General features: G+C 35.1%; 1 pseudogene; it reads right to left on the reverse strand.

Annotated features, from left to right (window-relative positions):
- Window positions 1-3,283: 3,283 nt before the first annotated feature.
- Window positions 3,284-16,179, reverse strand: LOC149528179 (putative CCR4-associated factor 1 homolog 7 pseudogene; annotated as a pseudogene).
- Window positions 16,180-19,811: the final 3,632 nt, after the last annotated feature.

Raw genomic sequence — 19,811 nt, forward strand, 5'->3', positions numbered from 1 at the left:
CCTACCTTTTTGCAATTAGTCCAAATGCTCTTTGGAGATGCCTTTGCTTACATCTCCATTAATGCCCATTAGTCTCAAGCATTTGGGCTTTATCATTCAATTCACCAAGGCTACCTGCTAGCACCCTCATTATATTAATTGGAAGAAGAAGGTTTTGAGTATTTGCTCGCAAATGCCATCTCCCAAAGAAGGGTCTGAAATATTTCCCTTTCGGATTCCCCTAATTAGCTTGTGAATGGTCATTTTGAAGATGACTCTTTCCTCATTCTCATTGAGAATGAAGAGAATATTGCCTCTGCTTTACAATGTCTTGACACATTCTGTATTGCTTCAGGGTTTGCCAAATTCAGTGGCACAAAATCCTTTGTTACAGATAGTCTTACCTTCCTTGTCCTGCTTGGCTTGAGAAATACCAATGGAAATGGGTTCAACATGGGGAAGTTTTTCATTTTCTGGGTATCCCCTTCACCTTCCAAGCCTCAGCTATTGAGCTCTGGAATGTGGTTCTTGCCATAATAGAGAAGAAGCTAGAGTATTGGATTACCAAACCTATTTCCCTAGAAGGAAAATTCTAGATTTGTTCCAAAGTGTTGGCCACCACCCATGTTTATTATTCTTCTTGTTGGGCTCCATCAAAGGCCTCATACCTCAAACTTGAATTCCTTTTACGTGACTTCCTTTGGGCATTAGATACTTCTCACCAGGGCTTTTATAGAGTTGCTTGGGATTTATGCTATCTTCCCAAGGAGTCTGGTGGCCTTGGCTTGCTATCCACCTAGAAGCAAGGTATTTCTTTATGTGCCAAATGGGTGATTCAAGCTTTTTCTAGAAATGAAGCCTCGAAGACTCTGTTAAGGCATTGTATTTCTTTAGGCTTTCTTGTTCATCGGCCAACCTGGAAGGGGATTGGGTTTCAAACCCTTCTAATTAGCCTTGAACCTATTCAAATTCAGGGTAATTTTGTTGCCAAGAATATTTGGAAAGCCTGGGAAGTAGTTAAGCCCTGGCTTCACTAGGTTGGCAATGGATTCAGAGATGAGCTTTACTTGAACTAGCATAATCTCTAGTGGTCACCTTTATTTTCTATTCAAGGCGTTCCCCTAGCAAAGGTGCATGAGGCTAGTGCTTTGCATTTTTTTAAACGTAGCATAAGGACCCCTAAAGATCTTTTCTCTAGAGTTACTATAAACTTATAGTCATGGGAAGAAATGAGAGTGCAGTTCTGGCTCACTCGTCTAGATTGGAAAACTTTTGATCTTCTAGTTTCTGTGGTACCTTCACATTTATTACACAAAGTGGGCATTCAGTCTTCTTGTCCTTGGTGGAAATATTCGAAGTGGTATCCAGACACTCTGATAACCTGCTACAAACCTAGGCTAGGTTTCCAATGGCTAGTTCCTCACCTGCCCATGGTTGATGTACTCAACGAAAGTTGGCATTTGCAATCCTCGCATCGCACTTGGAGTCATAGGTTCTCCATTGTGTAGCACACCTTTACTGAACCCAAAATTGCACATTTTGCCTTGCGTATTCTTTTCTAGGGCTTGCCTTTGGGCTCCTGGCTATGGTATCTAGGAGTTCCTAAGCTCCATTTCCCTTTCTATGGTCAACCAGAGTCCTTTTTGCACATTTTTTAGTTTAGTAGATGGGCTTAGTGTTACTGGTGATAGATCCATGATCTCTTTTGTCCCTTTTTCCCAAAACCTTTTTCTTGGCATATGGTTCTTTTGGATGATAATACCTTGATTACCTTCAAATATGCCTAGATATGGCATGCTTTCAGATTGAAGATCTTATTTACCATTTGGAAAGATTAGAATGCAGTCATTTCTACTCACAACACACTTGACATTAATGTGGCTATGTACTCTAAAGCATGTATTTATAACAATGTCATGTTGCAAATTTAAGTACAGATGTATAAAGTAGCTTTAGAGGTGGCACACTTATAGGAGCTTTTGGCTCATTGGGGAAATGCCCCCTATACGGTTGCTCATGTTCCATCAGATTCAGCCTCCAGTGACCATATCCCTCCTTGAGATCACCATCGAGGACATATTAGTTCCACTTGCCACTCACACACGCCTCGCTCTTAGTAGCACCACTCTCCCAGCTATGGTGCTTTTGGTCAGCGCCACATTTCTAGAGGTTTTGGTGATCGACACCACTCAATCTCACCTCCCTAGAGGTCTAGTTTAGGGTCGTCCCCAATGGCTCCTCCTGCTACTCCTGCTATTGTTTGGCCTTTTGCTCACTTGGACCCCAAGTGGGTGTTTCCCCTACTGGACTTAGCTATTTTTCCTTCCAGGACCTAAGGGAGAGAAAGATGAAGATAATGCTGCTACTCTTGATGATAGTTGGGCTCCCCTTGAGCCATCTACTCACCCCACTTTTGGGTGGGGCTATGATGATAAGGATCCTCCTTCCTCGGCTGGCGCTGCATTAGTAGCATGAGGATTTCTTTGTTTTCTAGTTGTTTTCTAAAGTTTTTTTATGAATGGCTGATTTCTGGCCAGTGGTTGAATGAACTCGTGGAATGATCCTATATCCCCCAGCCCCTTTTTTGTGAATATGTAACTTTATTGTATTTTTTTTTAATCTAAGGAAGGGGCTATTCATCAAAAAATTGAATACATAAAAGTTTTAGTGGATAGGATATTTAATATTTCTCAGTGGTTTTAATGTTGAAGCTTAAAGCCTATCTACTCATATCAGATGAAGTATAGCCTAGATTAGTGGTATGCTATTCACATGGTAATTCTTCTTCCCCTTCTCTTTTCCTCCATATCAATCTTAAGGATTCCTCCAAATAGTTCTTCTTCCTCAATCACAATTGCAATTCAATCCGTCTAGCTATGCAATGAAATAGGTTTGTAATTAACTATGGTATTAATGGTCATCCATAGTCCCTCTTTCGAGTATTATAGCATAGGAACACAATTAGTTTTGATCATGCTTGAGATGCTTCTCTAGAATTTAGCTTTGCACCTAGCAATTGCATTTGATTTAAAGTTTTGAAAGCCTTTTCAACAAGTCCATGATGTGATATGAAATTTCTTAATGTTCAATTTTGCTTTCTTCAGACATAAGAAATTGCTAATCTTAAAAAAAGTGGCCTTGACTGGTATGAAACCAATTCATATACCAGAGAAAATGATTTACCCATATGAAATCATATGAAGGATATGTTTAAATTTGTCATTTTCAACTCTTTTCAGGTCCACTTGCAAGTTAGTGAATAGAAATAGAATTTAACATTACCATGTATGCAGATTCAAGTACCTTATCCAATGTAGTTTTTTAGATACAATCCATACAAAACATTTGTATACTTGTCCAGTGATATGTTTATAAAACCCTCTTTCAACTTCATGAAAACAAAGCAAGTAAGTAGACTATCAAACTCTGCTCGGTGACATATGCCAATTTTTACTACTTTAAGTAGCTCAGTAACTTTGTTAAGGATGTGAAAAACAAAAATCACAACATTAAAATTTTTTCTCGGCACTAACTATTTGTCGAGTGCTAGTTTTTCTCAGCACCTTAAGGAGCCGAGTAGTAGGAGGGTGCCGAGTGAGCTTGGCACATGAAGGAGCCGAGTGAACTCTGCACGTGAAGGACAACTCGACACCAATGGATGCCGAGTGAGCTCGGTCACCATTGCAGGGTATAGCTTGATAGAAGAAGATGCCGAGTGAGCTCAACTTAAATTAAAAAGTTTCAACTCAAACAAAGACCAAGCCGAGTGACCAAGTTTATAATGTGAACTTTTCCACCATTAAAACCAGAGAGTCGAACCTTGAAGCTTTCAATAATAAACTTCTCAAATGCAAAAAATAGAAGAAGAATAATAGATTCAAGTATACCTTCTTGCTTGCTATTCAACTTTGATTAAAAAAATATTACAAAATCTGGGAGCATTCGGCTTTAGCTAGAAAACCCTAAAATAACCCAAAAACTTTAAACTGGAGAAACTTCAAACTTCAAACTTTAAACTTGCAGCTCTAATGGCGACATACAATAACACCTAGAGCAATCACTACTTCATAGGATGAATTCAATAAACTCAAACTTATAGAATGACCAACAAGGAAAACACGTACAACTACAGGCACGAAACAAGCTTCCTTCTATCTCTGCAATGATTGGATTTGCTGATCACTTTCTTTCTTCTTTGCTTTGCTCTACAACTACTCTCTTCAACTCTGACTCTTTGGTTGAATGAATATAGATTAATCCTTTTGTATTCTACCAAAAATATTTTCCCCCTCATTTCCAAATTTGAAAAACTCACCTATTCGTATTAAATTTGATGACTGTTCTACAATCCATCAAGAGGCAGGTGGGCATTTGGCTCCAGGGACAAATGTCAATTGCAATAAATATTCCAACTCTTCCACTTTGTCTTGAGTCAAAGAAACAAGGATCATTATTGATCCAAATCAACTACACCAAGACACTCTCTTAGGTGTACAAAACTTCTAATGCCTAATGACTTGGTAAAAATGTCTGCTAGCTGCTGCTCAAACTTACAAAATTCCATCTTGATATCCCCATTCTCCACCAACTCTTTGATGAAGTGATATCTGATCTCTATATGCTTGCTTCTCCCATGAAAGACTAGATTCTTGGACAATGCAATTGAGGAGATGTTGTCACAATAAAATGTAGTTCCATCATCTTGCCTTTCATTTAAATCTGTCAAGATCCTCCTTTACCAAATAACTTGACATGCTACTACATTTGCTACTATGTATTCAGCCTCTGCTATAGATTGAGCAACAATAGGTTGCCTCTTGGCTGCTAATGAAATTGCACCCAATCCCATATGAGACATGTATCTGGAAGTGCTCTTCCTATCATCTAGAGTTCTAGCTCAATCACTATCTGTGTAACCAACCAACTTAAATTCATTTTTTGCAGTATACAAAATTCCAAATCCCTTGGCACCATTCACATACCTTAGGATCCTCTTTTCCACTTGCCAATGGCAATCCTTTGATGTTTCCATAAATCTAAAAATCAGACTTAATGCATGCATTATGTTTGGCAGAGTTGTAGTCAAATACATCAAGCTTCCAACCATGCTTTTCTATAGTGTTGGATTCACACTTTTGCTAGAATCTTCCATGCTCAACTTCAGACCTATTACTGTTTGTGTTGGCGCTGCCTTACTGTTTTGCATTTTGAATCTCTCCAAGATCTGCTATGCATATTTTTCTTGAGAGATGAAAATGCTATCATGCATTTGTTTTACTTCTATGCCTAAAAAATACTTCAAGAGACCTAGGTCTATCATTTCAAATTCATTTTTCATAGCCTCTGTGAACTTACCAATTAAGAAATTATCATTTTTAGTGAAAATTAAATCATCAACATACAAGACAACAATCAACACATTACCATTTTCTGCCTTGATGTAAAGTGTGGGCTCACTATTGCTTTTGCTAAAGCCATTGCTCATCAAGTATGAGTCAATCCTACTATACCATGGTCGTGGAGCTTGCTTAAGCCCATAAAGATCTTTTTTTAGTCTATACACCTTGTGTTATAAACCTACAACTTCATAACCAGGTGGTTGCTTCACATATACTTCTTCCTTCAATATGTCATTTAGGAAGGTGGACTTCACATCCATTTGATATACCTTCCATTTGTGTTGGGCTGCAATTGCTATGATAGCATGCACAGTTTCCATTCTTGCAACTAGGGCATATGTCTCATCATAATCTCTGCCATACTATTGCTTATACCCCTTGACCGCTAAATGTGCCTTATACCTATCTATTTTTCCTTCAGCATTGCACTTGGTCTTATAAATCCATTTCACTCCAATTACTTTTTTCTTGGGAGGCACTGTAGTTAACTCCCATGTCTCATTTCTTTCAATAGCATCTATTTCCTCATCCATGGCATTACACCATTTCTCCTCTTTCACAGCTTCCTCAAAATAAATTGGATCAGTATGAGAAAATAATGCAAAATTTACACTCTCATCATTGTCTTCATCATACCTTTCTTCTTGGTATATGTCCCTTAGAGTTTTGGTCTTTCTTGGCAATAGGGAGGCAAGAGTGGGATCTAAATTTTTAGTATTGTTGCTGCTACTATTTTGCATACTAGCTCGGGGCTATCTTGATGTGCTTGGAGCTATTGCTTGGCATGTTAAGGGTTGCTTTCCTTTTTTCTTTTGTCTGCAATATATGTTTGTTGCTCCATCTTCTTGTTGATCACCAATTTCATCTTCTTCCTCTTCAATGGTAGGCACTTTACTTGAAGTGCTTGAGGATTCATCTATCGAGCCATCCCATGACTGATTTTTAAGAAACTCCACATCTCTTGAAATGATGATCTTCCTATTAATTGGATCATATAGCCTATAGGCCTTTGATTCTGAACTATACCCTATGAATATGCACTTCACACCTTTATCATCCAACTTTTTCCTTTGTTCCTTAGGCACATTTGCATATGCTACACATATGAACACTCTCAAGTGCTCAATTGTCCATATGCCCCTTGACCAATCCTCAAGAGGAATCTTATCATGAACTGATTTTGTAGGACACATGTTGATCAAATATACTGCTATTGCTATAGCTTTTCCTCAATATTCAGTTGGGATTCTTTTTTCTTTCAACATGCTCCTTGCCATTTCAATAATGGTCCTATTTTTCCTCTCAGCCACTCCATTTTGCTGTGGAGTATAACTGGTTGTCAACTCTTTTCTTATACCATTTTTCCTGAAAAAATTTACAAACATATTGGAGGTATACTCCCCTCCTTTATCTAATCTAAATGCCTTAATATAGTGTCCACATTGTTTTTCAGCCAAGGCTTTAAATTCTACAAATTTTTCAAATGCTTTAGATTTATTCTTCAAAAAATACACCCATGTCCTAGACTGAAATTATCTATGAATGTCATAAAATAAGTACTCCCCCCAATAGAAGTAGTTTTCATAGGGCCTACCAAATTAGAATGCACCAACTCTAATGGTGCTATAGCCCTTCTAGAATTTCCAAAATTAAAGGGAAGCTTATGTTGCTTACCCAATATGCATGTATCACACTTGTTATATGAATTTACAATGTTTGGCAAACCTTCTACCATTCTTTTCTTGCACAACAAATTTAAACCAGAAAAGCCAAGATGTCCATACCTAAGATGCCAAAGCTTGGGGGGGTCTTCAATCATGCTTCTAAGAGCTGATTGCTAATGTACTACTGTACATGCATGCTTGGGAAGTACAACACTGACTTGAGAAGAGAAACATGTCTCAATTCTTAACGGGAACATTTGATTCTTTGTCATTTGGATTACTGCAAGTAACCTATTAATCCCATCCTTCTCATGAATGACACACTTGCAATTTTCCATTAGCACCTTGTATCCATTTTGAATGAGTTGTCCAACACTCATCAAGTTGTGCTTCATTTCGAGGGCAAAATACACATTTTGTATTTTCTTCTTCTCACCTTGCTTGGTGCAGACCATAATAGATCCTTTGCCCACTATGGGAATAGTTCCATTATTTTCTATTTTAATTTCAGACTTAAAAGTCTTATCAATAAAAGAAAATAAACTTTCATTACCACTCATGTGGTTGCTACATCTGATGTCTAGGTACCATACCTTAGGGCTTCCTTCTTCACCAATGTTACACATGATGAAGGCTGTGGGATTATTTGTATTTCTCATATTCACATCAGCCACATTAGCATTTTTCTTTGACTGATCAACTCGTTTCTTCCAGCATTCACTTACATAATGTCCATACTTATGATGGTAGTAGCATTGAACATTACTCTTGTTGGAGTTGTAATTCTTCTTGCCTCCTCTAGAGTTGTTTTGAGAGGTGCTTGCTCCCTCTTGGTTGCTTGCTCTTCCTAAGCTTTCTCCACCAGCATTCCTTTTACCATTCCTTCCATGACCTCTATTTCTTGAGCCTCTACTGGAGCCATTTCTACCTCTCCCCCTACCTCTTGAATTTTCTTGAGCCTAGAAAGATTGCTCTTGAGAAGTAGTAGCTGACCTGTTTATTCAGTGCTCATGGTTTGAAGAGTTTCCATCAATTCATCCATGGTCAATGTGGTGAGGTCCTTTTCTTCCTCTATGGTCATCATAAGGTTGTCATATTTCTAAGGTAAACTCCTCAGTATCTTCCCTACAATTCTCTACTCATCATATTCTTCTCCATTTGATTTGAGCTGGTATATCAAAGTGGAGATTCATGAGCTAAACTCTGCAATAGTTTCATTGTCTCTCATTTGAAGGTTCTCAAACTCCCTTTTGATCATCTGTAGCTTTACTACTTTGACCTTATTAGTTCCCTTGAAGTTCATCTCAAGGATATCCCATGCTTCCTTTGTATAATTTGCTACTATAATCTTAGGAAAAACTATCTCTGTCATTGCTGCTTCAATCAAACTTAATGCTTTAGCATTTTTTCTCCTTAACTCTTTCAATTGAGTCTTTTGTGGATTTGTGAGGCCAACATACTGAGTTGGGTCTATCACATCATTGAACCCATTAAGTACAAACTCTCACAAATCATTTGCAACCATTATAGTTTTCATTTTCTTTGCCTATGTATCATAATTCTATCCATTAAAGGATGGTGGCTACTGCCATATCTTTCCTGCATCTCCTGCCATGTCAAATATCCTAGAAAAAAATGCCCTAACTCATTGTGGATGTGGGGCCTCAAAGCTCTGATACTATGTAAAAAATAAAAATGTGTCAGTAACCAATATGAGGATGGTTTTAAAACTTGGAGTTTGTGTTTTTGAACCACTTTGAACCTTAGTTCAAAGCAGTTTGAAATGATTCAATGGTTTAGATAACCCATTCTGCAGGTTCAATACAATCGAAGCAAAACTTCAAGTTCAGAGTTTTTGAACCACTTCAAATTGAAGTTCGAATTAGTTCAAAGTGGTTCGATAGTTCAAGACAATTTGAAATGCAGAATGGCTAGCTCAGGAAAGTTCAAGATTTTGCCAGAATTCATAATTCAGTTTCAGTCAACCCAACAATTCAAAAGATGCAAAAGTGCATATCAAGATGAAGACTTGGTTTGATGGATTCAACTGCAAGACTTCCAAGGTGCATAAACTATTATATGTTGTATCAGCCTTCATAGGAAGTTTCATGGATTCAGAATTCAGTTTGGGTGTTTGGTGTTACTATTGTCAGATTATAAACGTGGTAATATTTAATTAAAGATGATCCATTCATAAAAAGGGAAAAGATGAAAGACAATCGGACTTCATTTTGGGATTTAACTCTAAATATGAAGAGAAGCTTTCTTTTTGGATCAAGTTCAGCAAGTCGGATTTTTTGATAGTCATATAGACCCTCACACAGAGATCTATAACTTTTGACTCAGAAATTATTTTCAAAATCGCCTTGGTGAGAATGTGGAGAACTAAGATTTGGATAACATATCCAAAATTCAACAAGATCCAACGGTGGGATAAATAGTTATGCATCCCGCATCGAGATCCATTGTTTCTGACAGAGTTATTTCGAATCCGCCCATAATCAAAAGTATTTTCATAATGGAATAATATAATAATGTGCCACTTGTCCAAGTCTCATTTAATATGTCAAATTATTCTTATAAAATGTTTACATCAATGTTTTATAAGGTTATCAAAACATAAATGAGAGAAAAAAAGATGTGAACGGGAGCAACCACAAAGAGAGCCAATTTCAAGATTCAGTTAGGAAACTGAAAAGCCACAAGAAAGAACAGGTTAAATATGCCAACATCAAAGACAACAAGGGGGGAATTCTTCCTTCTTCTAGACTGCAGACTTTGGGCTCTAGGCAGGGAGGGGATTTTGTAAAATCTTTTCATTTTCTTGAGAGACAGTGAGAGGCAGAGCATGGGCAGATTTTCTTTCTTTTCAGAACTGTGTCTGAGATCAAGATTAAATTTTGGTGTTTGATGTAATATTGTGGAGAAAATTTCTGTTTTCTTTGAATAATGGTTAGATTGTAATGTGTGAAAGAGGCTTTGTAATCTTTACAGTCAGGGAAGGGAGGCTGGAGGTTAAACACATTAAACTTTGGTTATGATGTATTTTTCCTTCCACTGAATTCAAACTTTGAGTCATTTTTAGTTTTCTCTAAAGTTACAGTCTGATATCATTGCTTCTTTATTATGTCATCCTTCAAAGCTCTGATTTTAATTCCCTCAAGAAGATGAAAAACATAGTTTCATTTTCATTACATAATGCAGTGTTCAACAAATGAACTTTGTGTCACTTGCTGTTCTTTGCTTTCTTTCTATGCAGTAGTATAGGTTTTCGCATCTACATTGTATTTACGGGTAGATGTTTGATATCCTTTTATGCTTTCTGATAAAAACATTCACATTTAATTCATTGAATATTTCATACAGGGAGCTGTACCCGATAAAATTTAGAGGAAAGTTATCAACCCAATGATAATCTATCCAATTGTTGGTGCTGATTAGTCCTTTCAACTGGGTATTCAGGGTCAGATTTGCATGTACTTTCTTGAAGGACAATTTGTTCATTGACAAAATGACAACATTAAAAATTTCACTCGGCACTAACTATTTGCTGAGTGCCAGTTTTGCTCGACACCTTAAGGAGCCGAGTGGCAGGAGGGTGCTGAGTGAGCTTGGCACATGAAGGAGCCAAGTGAACTCAACACGTAAAGGGCAACTCGGCATTAATGGATGCTGAGTGAGCTCAGTAGTGTGGATGCCTAGTGAGCTTGGTCACCACTGTAGGGTGGAGCTCGATAGAAGAAGATGTCGAGTGAGCTTGGCTTAAATTGCAATGTTTCAACTTAGACAAAGACCAAGCCAAGTGACCAGGTTTATAACGTGAATTTTTTCACCATTAAAACTAGATAGCCGAACCTTGAAACTTTCAACAATAAACTTCTCAAATGCAACAAATAGAAGAAGAATAATAGATTCAAGTATGCCTATTTGCTTGCTATTCAACTTTGATTTAAAAAGACATTACAAAATCTAGGAGCATTCGGCTTCAACTAGAAAACCCTAAAATAACCTTAAAACTTTAAATTGGAGAAACTTCAAACTTTGAACTTTGAAGTTGCAGCTCTAATGGTGGCATACAATAACACCTGGAGCAATCACTGCTTCATAGGATGAATTTAATAAATTCAAACTTACAGAATGACTACAAGGAAAACATGTGCAACTGTAGGCACAAACAAGCTTCCTTCTATCTCTACAATGATTGGATTTGCTGATCACTTTCTTTCTTCTTTGCTCTGCTCTGCAACTACTCTCTTCAACTCCGACTCTTTGGTCGAATGAATACAGATCATTCCTTTTGTCTTTTGCCAAAAATATTTTCCTCCTCATTTCCAAATTTGAAAAACTCACCTACCCGTATTAAATTTTGTGACTATTCTGCAGTAGGAGATAGGTGGGTGTTTGGCTCCAGGGACAGACATCAATTGCAATAAATATTCCAACAAAGGCCTCCAGAAACTCCATCACAGAACCTGATCATATGCTTCACAACATATACGCTCGGAAAATATAATCTCATCAGACTGAAAAAACCTTCTGAGGCAACTTGTTGCAAATCATAAGTTTTAACAAATACCCAAAATTATAAACACCATAAAAAACAACCCATTTCATATTCCTATTGAAAACAATGCTAGATGAAATCAGAAGCTCAGCAAAGCACTTTGAATGGATACCCAATGTGTTGTTTTTGGTGAAATGGATACCACTCTATCTCAGCAGCTTGATTGAATCAGGGGCATGAATTTCTTGATTTGGATTAAACTCTCTAAAATTGAATTTCCAAACACAAGATGCTTCTCGAATCAGCTGTACAGAAAAAAGAGTCCCATGTTAGATGCGCCTCTAATATCAGTTGGAAGAAAAAGTTAGTTGTCCTCATTATTGCCTTATATTTTCTCCCTATCCCAAAACAGGATCAATTATTTCCCCATGCTATTGATTCAAAACCAATCACTCCCATCACTGAAAATGAAGATAATTCAGAATTCTAAGAAATCTATACTTCTATTAAATGTATCAAAAGTCCAATGATAGGCAATATATTTTGCGACTTGATCCTATAAATCAAATTTAAGCACACAAGATCTGCTTTTACAACTTCAGTGAACAGATATGCATACTAGAAAATAATCCACAAACAACTTATAATCATGCTTTAAAGATTTAGTTTGTAAAATATAGCAGTTATATCATCTAACATCCGCTTGAGTTTTTGCCTTCGATGACCTTTCTTTTATACTTGATGAAAAATTGTGTGTTCTCATTTTCCAATTCATTCGACACTGCTATGAAAAATGAAAGTGAGAGTCCTTATCAAATTAATCTAAGAACAATACTATTTTTTATCATTAATATATGCTTCATTTTAGGCAAGAGGCTAGACAGTGGTAAGTTGGGAAAGATTTTAAATTTGAGCTTACTTCAAATCTAAAAAATAATAATAATTAATTTTAACAAATAATAATTATAACAATCAATCTGAAACTCATTCAATGAAAGGAAGATAAATTATTCACAAAAACTATACAGAAGTTGACATCATACCTGTAATCGTCATGGTGGGTTGAATGTCAGCGTGCTTACAAAGTGAGCAACAACACATTCCTCTCGTTCCATTCTAAACAGCAAACATTTTTAGTATGTACATTATTTACTTACAGCAAGAGTGTAAACATCTTAACCATTATCTTGATACTAATAGGGTTTTTAGCTAGAAAGATAGTACAAGTTCATCTAAGCAAGCCTGGATGACAGAAAATGACAATCCGATCTGCTTTGAAATTTATTGGCACGATACTTAGTTAATGGCAAAAAGAATATACAAGGGCTTGAAACAACGCTATTTTCATAACTATTTTTACCTCCATATTCTCTTGTAACTCAAGGCTTCATGTTCTTATATGAAAGTTTTCGTTCAAAGATTGGTGAAAGAAAGTGCACATATTGCTGCAATATCTATCAAGGTAAACAACTAGAGCTGCATCAAATTGTTTGTTAATAAATTATTGGGTGTCTTGATGAGAATGTTTTGGTTGTAATATTTGTAATACTGGCAATCTTGGTTAAGGCTTTGTAAGTCTGCATTATTAATTAAGGTTTTGGAAGTCTGCATTATGTGACAGTTTTTCATGATATTTAATTTGTAAGTCAATTTCTATTGTGGTTTTCAAAAACCATGTACATGTTAAAAATGTGATCGGTTTCGAAAATTCATTATTATAAAATAATTTATTGAAATATTGGTTATCATTTTTGTGTCACATGTAATAGAAATTTTCTTTCTAAAATGTTTGTCACTGCGATGGTTTGACGGTTTCATTGTAAAGACACCTGCAACGAGCTAAGGGCATATCAAAATAGTGATGGGTGTTTGCCGAGGCCTTGCTAGTTGCACGGTGACCTGATGGTTATAGACTACAACCACCAATTAGATACAGTCTCTTGTTTAAAACAGTCTCTTTCACTCTTTTGCCTTATTGTATGATATTGGTACCAACAAAATTACAGAGTTGCTCTAATTACCTTTTTTTTTAAAGAGCAGCTGGGTATATCAGTAAGGGGCTATTGACCTTCTAAATGATTTTTCCAGTAGACTTTTATTTAGCAAGACTAGATGAACGATTATTTGACCATGAATGGTAACTGTTCCATTTCCCTCAAGTTCCTTTAGTTTACTATTGCATCATGGTATGACGTAGGTGTGGCTCTACTAACTCACATTCATGAAGATTCATGTTCGTTGATCATTGATAACAATTATATTGAAATTTCCATACAAAATCAAAGTCTCATTCTTGATTCGAAAATTGAAGATACCTTATAAAAAAAAATTCTGAAAAACTACAAATAATGACGACTAGCTATAAAATAATCCTCACAAATTACTGATAGGTAATTGATTCATTCCCCCTTTACTCAGGATAAATGGCGCTATTCGGCCTAATTATATCAACTAATCATCTAACTAGCAGAGAGTAGAAACTCGACCATCTTATTGGGTCCTAAATATTGGATAGAAACTACAAACACGGCCTGTATTTTACTTCTACGTTGATAGACCACTCTATTAATGAAGGGGCAATTACATAACTGTTTTTAATATCTTAGTAGTCTCACTTGAAGCTTTCCTGTATATTGCACTATGATTCACTCTTTGAATACTTATATGTTTTTCTTGTCCTGCACTGTGGCATGAAATGTCTGACTGATCATATTAGCCTCGTTTGAAATTTTGTGGATGTTGTGATGTGACCAGAAGATGAATATTGCTGAGAAAAAGACTTTGATAACTGAATGGTTCACTAGGAAGGCAATTGAATCCACAGTTATTAGAAATTCAGACTAAACCCTCTCACAGGCAAATCTTGTTGTTACTTATAGAAAGTAAATGTCAGAGGGAGAACAAGGGTTTATTTTTAAAAATAAAAGTCTTTCTTGAGAGGAGATGCAGCTAAAAGTTCTCGGATCATGATTAAACTCAATATGGACTGGAAGATTCCTTGACTCAAGAAACAAACATGTTTCATTGTGATGGAGCCCTAATTTTTAGGGTCTCCATTTGTGCATTATACTTAATCTCTTCACCCTATGATATATATATTGTTGTTCTATTTTGCACACTTTATAGAAAATTTAGTGACCTGTACCAATTGCCAATCATAATTAGTCTTCTCCATATTCATACTAAATATTGTCCTTGCTACTTTGTATTGCATATAAAAATTACCCACTTAAGGACACCCCTGCATGTAATCCTTTTGATACTGTAACAAAAATTGTTGTTAACAGTCTATCTACCAAAAAAAAATCATGCCTGATTTCATATCTCTTGACCATTTTCAATTGGAGTGTCATCTTGCGCGTGCTTTATGATCAGTGTGACCATACCTGCAACTAAGTGTGCAATCAAAGAAGAAAAGGATATTGTGCATAGCGGCCAGAATAATCATAGTCTGAGATTATCATATGTTTAGATCAAAGTTGACAAAACTGACAGAGATAAAGCTGTGTTATCTAGGTGGTCTGTCCACATGATTTGACTCTAAAGTAGAACTCAGCACTAAAAACGGTTTGCTCAAATACATCATAACAGTGGGTGTACTTCTTGATACATAAACAAATTTAATGATTTGTGCAAAGTTGAGGAGCATCCATTGGACAAAAGAAAGTCTGCATCTGGTATTTTCAAAAACAGATTGCAGAGGTTATTTTGCCAGCCAAAAGTATCATCTGATATATTAAGAATAGAGGTTGAATCTTCAACAAGGGCCATTAGACAGAAAAAATGAAGGTACTGCAAGTTCTCAATACCCATTCACATTAACAAAGCTCTCCCACAGATGAAGAAGATATTGGCAAGGGTGAACCAGTTGAAGAAGGTGATTATTCAGAAGACGGAGGTTCTTCCATAAATACTGTTGACAGTATGTAGGAGGAATAAAACAAAGGATTCGAGTCAAAAATACCCAGTCCACATAAAATTATTCTAGTGTGCTCAGCTTTCGACAAACAAACCACGATGATTAGAGTGACGAAACAAAGCTAAAATAATAAAGTAACTGAAAGGGAGTTGTGTCATCCATGTAGATACGAAAGAAGCCTTACGTCAAAACCAAGAAAGGAAGATATAATTTTAAAAGGGTTGAAACACATAACTAGAGTTTTCTATTGAATTATAGAGACGCATGACAGTATGCTTATCCTGACAGATGATTAAATTGATGAACAGACTCTAGTATAAGTCTGAAAGATAGCTGGAGGAAGTATCGACAAATAGAAATAATGCATAACAAACAACCACAAATAGTAAGTAAATAATTGATACTAGAAGAAAGATTAATTTCAAAGAGAACGACGATATTCTCAAGTATTCAACGTTGAGAAATAAATATTTCCAGGAAGCCAAGCAAGGAGCATACAAGTTTATAGAAAACGACAGCAGTTTTTGTTTTGAATATTCGAGGATCTCCGGACAATTGAAGCCAAAAACCATGTGAGCAACAAAGATATCTCATTTGCACAAGAGTTCTGAGTTTATTATCGCCATCACAGGAAGGTCGCATCTGAAGACACGAGAATAAGGGAGTGCCTGTCGTATTTATACAGATGAGGGCAAAAATGGAAGATCGCACCATATTTGTTTTTGAAATAATGATTATGGTCGTCCAGTCTGTGCGGAAGCAAAGAATTGGATGGACAAAGTTATAATATTGAAGTTGCATTCGAAAGTAATAATAAAGTCTAGTAATAATTGTTAGGCAAATTGTTGGTGCCCGTAAGCCATCGGAAAGGTGCAATTATATTTTAAGACAAGGAGCCCGATGACTATGTTAATTAAAGGGTGCAATTCAGATTATAATATGATTAATCATTTTAGTTGAGATGTGAAATATTTATAAGAGGTGTGACTTTTACCAAAGGTTATAGCTCTTATATGGCTAAAGAGGAATATTAAAATGAAATGGTACGGTTATAGTAATTATTTTAAATAAGGGGTGCAATTAATAAGAAAATGTAACATGACGTTCCATTTGAAAAGTCACATCTTTCTTGTATTCAAAATATAAATAAGGGACAAGCTATTTGTAAAAAGAGATATCTGAACATTTAGACATTCATATTGAGAAAAAATATTTTATATTTATATTTTATTGTAAGGACAAATAAGGCTTCAATATGATTTTATAGTAAAATTCCATTATTTTATTATTATAAAATTATTTTATTTTAATAATAAAATAAAAATGTTCTTTGTTTATCATTAATGGCATGGAGATTTAAAACTACAGGCGAATCGTCTTTGATAATTATATTTTAAAATTTCGTATATGATTTTCTTATCAGATAAGTGGACATGGTCAATTAAGCATTTGAAATTTGATCATCATAGGTGTTGTGAAATATTTAATTGTTTCCACAGCTGTGTCTGGTTTGTCTCAGTGGAGTTAAAATTCAATTTGGACTAATTTAAGATTGCATCATAATTGGTCTGTTGCATCTAGATTATCAAAATTATTGGCAGTACAAGTGCATTGAACATTATGAAGTTGTATGTAAAAATTCTCTGAAGTTGACTCTATCGCCCGGATGAGCAAAGGCATTGGTCTTTTTGTTGAAGTCAAAAAATCAAAATATTCCTTCTGCAAGCATCAATTCTATTATTTACAAAGTTTATACAAAACATTCAATTATCAAATATTCAGCATCCAGTTTTAGTTTCATCGAGTTTGAGAACTTTGCCAGCCGAAGAACTCCTAAAGTTTAAATTTGCTATAGAAAAACCTTGAACTAGGCAGTCAGTGTTAAGGTAAAGGTTTACTTGCTTAGTTGTAGCCGAGTCCGAAGTGCAGGGGAATCTAAGCAATTTCCGTTCGTTGGCCAGAACTGATTGAGAAATCCTATCGGAGAAGTGGCAGGCTCTTGGATTTCCAATCTGCAGTTTTGGGAACCAACACATTGAGGAGATGATAGTAATCTCTACCTATGGATGCTATTGATGGGTGATAATGAGCTATAAGATAAAACTGAGCCTTTGTATGTCAGGATGAGGTGGAACGAAATGTTGAACTGTATTTGGAAAAGAAATTAAGGTTGTATTTCTAATTATATAAGGTAAAATCTCATGCTTGGCAGATAAGGGGATGGAATTGAAGTTGTACAGAATAATCAGTGACATACTCCACGTGAAAGTGGATGTTGGCTTGGTGGCTATGGGAAGAATGACTTGGGGTTAAGGTAGGGGGTTTAGGATCAAAAGCCACACATATAGTAAAAACTCATTCTTGGCAAGAACAGTCATGGGAAGGAGTAGTAGTTAGTTACAAGTTAAAATGTTTAATAGGATATTCCATGGAATTCTAAATATTGAAGGGATTCATGGCTTGGTGTATATTGGAGGATATCCATTGGAAATCTAAATATTGAAGGGATTCATGGCTTTGTGTTTATTGGAGGATTGAATTAGGGTTAAGAGAGGGGTATGGATGACCAAAAGTTGTATAAATTGTTGAAAAAGAAGATTAGTAAGCTGGAAAGTGATTAAGCATTGGAAATCAAAGATCCAATGGTAAGAAGTCATTAGAGGAAAAGAATGTGAGATTTAAACTTGGGTTAAAGGCTCTGTGCATGGAAAGCCTCACCTTAATGTCATAGAGTCACCCTTAAATTATTTTCTGTAAAGAATTTTGATTGGATCTATGGACTAGACTTCAAAATTGTTGATTGGTCACACGACAACACTAGAAGGTAGAAACTTGGACTCAACTCTATGAAAGAATGTTCTAGTAGAAACTTGGACTCAACTCTATGAAAAAAGGTTCTACTTTGTGCTTTAGAGTCTTTCCTAGATTTGAAAAAATTCTTTTAATTTGAGTTGTGAATTGAGTTTAATTGTTGACACAGTAGAAGACATATTTGTGATGTCTAAACCTTGGTTTATGGCTCTATAGGTAGAAACTCTTTCCTTCACACCCCAGGGCCTCCCAAATTTTTTAGGGTAGATTCTTTTTACCAATAGCCTAGACTTCTGAATTCTTGGAAAATTTAAAAACTAAAGGAGGGTATTCATTAATGTTTACCTTTGTTGAGCATTATAAAGCTAGAAAAACGTAAAATTCTCCTTGCATTAATGTAATATATTACGAAGAGTTTGTTGAAAGAAAGATGTTTTCTTGTCCTTGGTTGAATTTAAATAAATATTTTGTTCTCAATGGTGGAGTTGCTATTTTAATCTCCAATTTTAGTGCTAAAGAAACAAGTTATCTTTAAATAAATTTAGTTTAGAGGAAATGGAAGCAAAGGAAATCTATTATTTCAAATTATCATATTATAGAAGAAATTATTCATTGCATGAGAACTATCTTTTCAGGAAAAAGAGGGGGCATTGTAGTGTGTATTAGTATGGAGGTAGGTGAATCCAAAAACGTGATGAATCTTAGGTTTGTGGATAATTGTATCCACAAACTCTGGATAGTTGAGTCTAGAAACTATTTATGGATAGTTGATCATTGGTTAGATAGTAAAAAAACATTTATCTAAGATATATGGTATGATTTTAATCAAAAATATAAAAATAAAGCATAACTATAAAATTAATAATATGAACAACATATGTCTTAATAAAAAATTAAATTATGTTTTTAATCAAATAAAGATAATAAAAAATCATACTATTTGTATATGTAATTGAATATATCTTGAACATTCTATTATAATTATTTATAGTTGATTCAAAAATATCATTATATATATTAATCATTTTCTAATATTCTAAAGTTTGGAAAAAAAAAATTATTAATATAATTATAAAATATTTAAGTTAGAAGTTTAAAATATTTTTTTTCCAAATAATCATAAAATGAGACTTACCCATAGTACCACTTGTCTATCTTTCTAGTTCCGTCTATTCTTGAGTAAAGTCACCAAACAAATTTGAAGTTATTTTCCTAAAATATAAACCGAATAAGTTTTTCATAGTCTTGACTAAAAAGAAAATATTTATAATTTTTTTATCATACCATAAATTAAACACAATTTTTTGTTCTTGCATAAAGTTCAAATATACTATGAAATAAAGAGCAGTAAAAATGAACCTAAATACATAATTAATGAAAAATAAAGAACTAAATAACTACAATTAAGAGAATTAAAAGACAATAACAAATTATTTGTTCTTCTTAAAAATAAATTATTTTATCATCTGACCTATATATCATTAACTAAACATAAAATTTAAAAAAGAAAATAAATTGAATTACCAATAAATTGT

This window comes from Cupressus sempervirens, chromosome 11, assembly GCF_028749045.1.
Source record: "Cupressus sempervirens isolate cs-2001-9-10 chromosome 11, ASM2874904v1, whole genome shotgun sequence".
Lineage (NCBI taxonomy): Eukaryota > Viridiplantae > Streptophyta > Pinopsida > Cupressales > Cupressaceae > Cupressus > Cupressus sempervirens.